The following is a 6,905-nucleotide window of genomic DNA, read 5'->3' on the forward strand; positions in this document are numbered from 1 at the left end:
GTGCAAAGCACGTATACCAAACTAATATATTAAAAGTGTGAACAACCTTAGAAATATTATTTGAACTTTTTACCCTTCATTAAAAGTCTTTAATTTATATAAAATCAACTTTTCACTATTTTTTTTTTTAATATTTAAGATTTGAAAATTAATTAAATATATTTATGGTAATGGTAAAACCTTTCCTTATTAGAAGTCATCAGAATTAATGACAACTAATACTTTTATCATTAGCATAAAAATTCTAAATCAACTAAATTTGATTTTAAGAAGATTTGAAAAATCTAGAAATAAATATAAAAGCGTTAAAAAAAAAAAAAATAGAAGTACCAAATTTCTAAACGTTTTAAGTACGTAATAAGAATGTGATAATGATTTTGTAAAAGCTACAAGAAACATACTCCTATTTTTACTTTTCTTATTATTTTAACTTTGATTCATGTGTATTCTTGAATTTATTATCAGCACACTTTATGCCTTCATTTATTTCTTTTAATTAATAGTTTTAAAGATTATATATGAGTTATTCATAATCAACAATTGATAACGAATACTCTTCTTTTAATTTCTTGTGTTTCTATTTTAGATGAGAATTTTTAATCGAAAAATTTGGAAGAATTTCCCGCCAAATGAATCAATGATGTGTCTCTCTTAGCTTCTGGCAGCAAGGAAAAGAGGTACTCCTTGACAAACACAAACGCGATATCCATCAACCACTTGAAATTTTTGGTGATAAAATATATATGTGGCTACACTAAAATATATGTTATACTTACATTATTATATTAAAGTGTGAAGAATCTTTAAAAAGTGATTTAAACTTTTACGCTTCATTAAAATTTTTTGCAATAGACAAAATCATTTAATTTTAGATAATCAAACGTTACACATGCGAGACACGTGCGGCATAAATGAGCCGAACTTTTAACAGATGGCATAAATGAGCCATTTTTGATAGTTCAATGGCATATTTAAGCCTTTTCTCTTATTTTAATTAATAACGTAGGCCTCTAATAAAATGTGATATGGCAAAGCTGTTTTTGAAAACCACCGTTAAAAAGTAATGGCATGGATGAGCTCATTTTGTAATGGTGATGGCATAAATGAGTTGAACTTTTAACTGACGACATAAATGAGCCATTTTTTATAGTTCAATAACATATTTGAGCCTTTTCCCTTTATTAAATGAATGGAAATGTGTTTTTGTACGGTGATTCTCTTGTTTTAGTTTTACAAGCAATTACTGAAATTTCATTTCGGAATATAACTAGAAGGATTGAAGTTTAAGGATTTCATCATAGTTCTTACTGTTTAAACTTTAAATTTTACCGTTATAATACTATGTTTTAGCACTATCCTCGGGCTTTCAAGGAGATGTAATTTCTCTATATTTTAAATAATGGGCATCTATTTCTCGACTTCTTTGAACTGTTTATCTTTTAAATAAGGGGTCTATCAGAAACATCCTCTTTACCTCTGAGATAACGGTAAGGTTTGTGTACGCTCTACCCTCCCCAGATCCTACTATGTGTATAAAACACTACATTTTTTTCAAATTGCACCTTTTTTTGCTGAGATAAAGGACCATTTATGTCCAATATTATATTACAGGGACCTAAGTGAACCTACTATGTAAAGTTAACGGACTGTTTGGGCTGATAATTCTGCAGATATAATTTCAGTCACTCAAATTTTATCTTGTTTAGGTACTGTGTGTCTTTTGTTCTTTACACATTTGTTTATTGTTACTCATAATATTGTCATTTCTTCTATCCTTTTCTCAAATATATCACTTTCAGTGATTTTGAAGTTATATGATCTGCCACTGAAAGGTTAGTTTCCCTTAATTATTCTCTCATTTAATTAAAGTTTTAGAGCAAAAACAATACTTGTAGTGGCTGATCAATGTATAATTTAGCTCTTTGTACTATGTATAGTTATGTTCCTTGAACTCCTCAAATATAACGTTGATTATGTGTTGGATCCTTCAAAAGTTGTTAACTTTTGTAAGGATCTGACTGACACGGGTGTGTCAACTTTTTAAAAGAGGTCAAGCAACGTAGAAAGCAATACCTAAGTAAGAAAGCCGAGTTAAATTATTTTTACACATTAAATGAGCTAAAGCTACTGAGTTTGGTACTGAACTCACTGTTACCATTACCTGATCTTATTTGGTTTATGCCTGCCTTTTCAGCAAATCTGCGTATCTTGTTATTTGTAATACCATTGGCCTCGTGCAACCCTGCAGGTTTCAGGTCATAACCGCAAAGGAAAGAAACGAGAATACAGTAGATATGGCTCATGCAAATGTGGCTTCTCTTATGAGAACAGTGGAATCGCTCTTGACATCCAATTCTCCGATGCAATCTCTAATCTGTGATCACAGAGAAGAACTTTGCGCTCTTTGTGAAAAAAAAAAAAACTTTGAGAAAAACAATGTTTCGGGAGAAATGGCGGATTTGGAAGTAGAGGTAAAAGAAGTTGCAAGTGCTGTTGAACACACAATTCAACTATGAGTAACTGAAGTTTTAGAAAATGATGAAAGTCTGAGAGAAAAGGCACATAGGCTTTCTGATAGCCTGCAACAAGTAGCAGAGGACATTGATCGTATCTTGAAAGAGTCAACAAAGATTCAAGATAAAGGAAAACAAGCATCAAAGGAATCAACGGTTCAAGAGTTTCCAAGCTCGCCAAAATATATTCTGAATGTTGAGAACAGTATGGTTGGACGTGATGATCAAAGGAAACGGTTGGTAGAAGATCTGACTAGAAGCAACTCTGTCGAACGCAAAGTCATCCCGATTATCGGGATGGATGGCATAGGTAAAACAACCTTAGCGAACGAAGTTTACAAAGATGCGTGCATTCGTTCTCATTTTGATGTTTGTGCCTGGGCTACTGTTTCTCAACAATACAATGCAAAGGAAATATTGTTGAGCCTTCTGCGATCTACTAAAGGTGACACATTTGACATGAATGATGAGGCAGAGCTCGCAAACATGCTAAAAAGAGTTTGATGGGTAAGAGATATTTAATTGTATTGGATGACATGTGGAAAACTGAAGCATGGGATGCCGTGAAACTATGTTTTCCAAGTGGAAACAAGGGGAGTGTAATATTATTGACGACCCGTATCACTAAAGTAGCCCGCGATGCTGGTACAAAGAATCTTTCTTTGCAGATGGATTTAATGGGCCCAGATGAGAGCTGGATTCTTTTCAAAAGTGTAGCATTTTCAAGTGAAGAATTACCTTCTGATTTGAAGACTATTGGGAAGCAAATTGTAGAGAAATGTCACGGGTTACCACTAATTATTGCCGTGGTTGCTGGGCTCCTCAAATCTAAAAGGGCAATAGAAGACTGGGAAAATGTTGCTAAAGATGTCAAGTCATTTGTCACAAATGATCCTGACAAACAATGTTCACGTGTGCTTGGGTTGAGTTACAATCACTTGACCAGCGGCCTAAAAACGTGTCTTCTGCATTTCGGAATTTTTCCAGAAGACAGTGAGATACCAACGAAGAATTGATGAGATCATGGATGGCTGAGGGGTTCCTGAAGTTGGAAAATGATTTGGAAGGAGAGGCTGAGAAGTGTTTGCAAGAGCTTGTTGATAGATGTCTAGTCCTTGCCTGCTAGACAAGTCTAGATGGAACAAAAATTAGATCATGTAAGGTTCATGATCTAATATGACCTGTGTGTGAGAGAAATTCAAAGGGAGAACATTTTTATCATGAACGACATTGTGCTTAAACGACATTGTGCTTAAACGATATTACTCATATTCAAAATGTCGATATCTTAGTATGCAAAAAATGCAGCCCTTTAAAAAATGCGTGACTGGTGCTGAAATTGGTTATTGTCGCTATGGTGTTTATAGGGCTCTTCTTACCCCTGTACATTGTCAGTTGGGAGATCATGACAATAACGATCTTTTGAAACGAACCCGTTCCATTTTCATTTTTCATCTTCAGGATTCATATTATGATATTTTCAAATCAGAGCTTATTCATTTCAAATTACTCAAAGTCTTGGAGTTGAGACACAAAGTGATTGATTATTTCCCTTTACAGATACTAAGCCTCATGTGGTTGAGGTACCTATCATTACTCTGCGATGAGAATTTAAACATACCTACAGAAATTCGCAGGTTATGGAATCTGCAGACATTCATTGTTCAAGGGCCTCATCGATCAAATTTAATAACTATTAACTTTTCCAGAGGAAATTTGGGGACTAATGCAATTAAGGCATCTTAAACTGCCCAGAATCTATTTGCCAGATTGCCCAAGAGGATCTGTTGACAAAGGAAGGCACTTGGATTTTTCTAACTTACAAACTATTTCTTACTTGTCTTAACGTTGTTGCACGTATGAGGTTATTATGGGGATTCAGAATGTTAAAAAATTACGAATTAGACGAGATGCGACTTACTCTGGGCTTCTCAACAATCTTGTCCATCTGCATCAACTTGAAACATTGAGTCTTACTTATTGTTTGCATCCACTTTTACCATCAAGTGTGAAAGCTTTTCCAGCAACGCTCAAGAAGCTGAAGTTGGAAAGAACTTTTCTACGTTGGTCGTACTGGGACATCATAGCTGAGTTGCCTAATCTTGCGGTGCTGAAGCTGATATTTTTGGCTTGTCGTGGCGAAGAATGGCACCCAAATGTTAAGGGATTTGCTCGATTGAAGCTTTTGTTAATTGAAGATAATGATGTCAAGTACTGGAAAGCAACAAATGACAATTTTCCGGTCATTGAGCGCCTTGTGCTTAAAGAATGCAGACATTTGAAAGAGATACCCATTGAGTTTGCAGAAATCCACACACTACAACTGATTGAGTTAAATTGGTGTCTTTCCGAACTTGGGGGATCTGCTACACGAATTCAAAAAGAACAAGAAGACCTCGGAAACAACCCCCTGGATGTTCGTATCTCCCATCCACGTAAGTATATACTCCCTCCGTTTCAAAAAGAATGACCTGGCTTGACTTTGCACGGAGTTTAAGAAGATAAAAGAAACTTTTAAATCTTGTGGTCTTAAATAAAAGATACTTTAATCCTGTGGTCTTAGGCATGCCACGTGGAAAGTTAAAAGTAAAAAGTTGCTAAAAATTGAAAGAGATCATTCTTTTTGAAACGGACTAAAAAGGAAAGTAGGTCTTTCTTTTTGAAACAGAGGGAGTAGTATTTATCAAGGTCACACTCTGTTTCTCATTTCCACAAGTCAAGTGTACACAAAAGTTATTTAGCTTTGCCCCATATTCTTTCACAAAATTAACTTTGACAAAATTTGGTTAAAACTCTACTTAAAATGTAAGAGAAATTAACAAGAATATCTCTTATATTTGAAGATAGTTCAAAATGGCCCCTTAAATATATTTTTCAGCAATTTTGGTGTTTTAGTTTAAGCTTTGCTAAATGTGAGCACATTTGGTCTAATTGTTAACTATCTGTCTATCAATAGTTGTCCACTATTAACTAGACACATAAGTTAATAAATAGAAAATGATGGGGCTAGTTTTACCATATTACCCTTTGAATCTAATAAATCTAATGCTTGTGAAAACACATTGAATAATGAATTGTATTTAATGCTAAGGGTAAAATGGGTAAATTATCCATTGGTTTCAAAATGGACGAGTATTATTGACATTTATTTTTGATATAGTGGAGTAAATTTTACAGAATTGTGAAAAAGAAAATTAAATATGAACTCACATTTCAAGGTGTTCTCTTTGCATTTTTATTTTCTAGTTTGTTGCGGGATTTGGTGTAGCTTGTTTCGCTTCATAAAATTGATTTCTTTGTAACAATTCAACATATCTATCACCAATGGAGAATGTATACTTAAACAATTGCACTTGATATTTCTATACTTTAATTGACATGATTTGATTGTAAATGGGAGATTTTATATTTCTAATTTATATTGCTTTGTTATAGTAAGACGCTGGGCTTGATCTCGTCTAAGTATTGTGGATTCTTCGAGCAGCATTTGGAAAAAAAGGACACAAGGAGCGGACGAGCAACAAGAGTATTCAATCTGTTTCTATCCAGTATGGGGAGTTTGATTCAATAAATTTATGTGGTAGTGTCTTCTAGCTTGTTAATTCTTATTGTGCTGTACTTTTCCTCCTTCATGTAGCAATTTATATTGGGTATCTTTGACGGTATAGAGTAACTCGTGTTCTTGAATTGATTTCTGTGATCTATTTATTCGATAGAGTAATTTAACGAAAAGGCATAAGTTCCCTCAACATATGATTGAGGTTCCAAGGACAGACATTTTGTTTTTGGTGGCACGAGTATAGTTCTCTTTGCTGAGAAAATTTGGGAACTAATGCAATTAAAGCATCTCTAACTGGACGAATTTGATTTGCCAAATCGCCCAAGCGTATCTGTTGACAAAGGGAGACACATGGGTTTTTCAAATGTACAAACTGTTTTCTTACTTGTCTCCATGCTGTTGCATGAAAGAGGTTATTTCTGGGATTCAGAACGTTAACAATATAGGAATAGGTGGAAATAACAATGACTATGAAAGTTTTCGGGAATCCGCATCAACCTGAAACATTGAATGGATTTATTTTTTTTTCTAATTTGAGTTCTTTCAGTCACTTAGTGACCATTCCAAGTGCAAATCGTTTTTCTAAGTTGGTCGTACCAGCCCATTTCCCAACTAATGTGGGACTTTTGTCCACTCTAACACCCCCATTCAGGCTCAATTGGCACTGGCGCATGGACCGGGAACCCAAAACGGGGATGGACTTGACTCTGAAACCATGTCAAGAATGTACCTTGGGTCTAACTCAATCTCAAAAGTTAGCTCACCACTTGTCTCTACAACTCTGTCTGAAAGTTCTACTGATTCTCTTGACCCCTAAACTGGGCCTCTGAACC

The 6,905-nt window shown here is 34.6% G+C and overlaps 2 pseudogenes; both read left to right on the top strand.

Moving 5' to 3' along the window:
- The first annotated feature begins 1,696 nt into the window (after positions 1–1,696).
- LOC107852561 lies at positions 1,697–6,245 on the top strand (annotated as a pseudogene).
- Positions 3,816–5,942, top strand: LOC124887208 (annotated as a pseudogene).
- Positions 6,246–6,905: the final 660 nt, after the last annotated feature.

The sequence above is a fragment of the Capsicum annuum genome, chromosome 9 (genome assembly GCF_002878395.1).
Source record: "Capsicum annuum cultivar UCD-10X-F1 chromosome 9, UCD10Xv1.1, whole genome shotgun sequence".
NCBI lineage: Eukaryota > Viridiplantae > Streptophyta > Magnoliopsida > Solanales > Solanaceae > Capsicum > Capsicum annuum.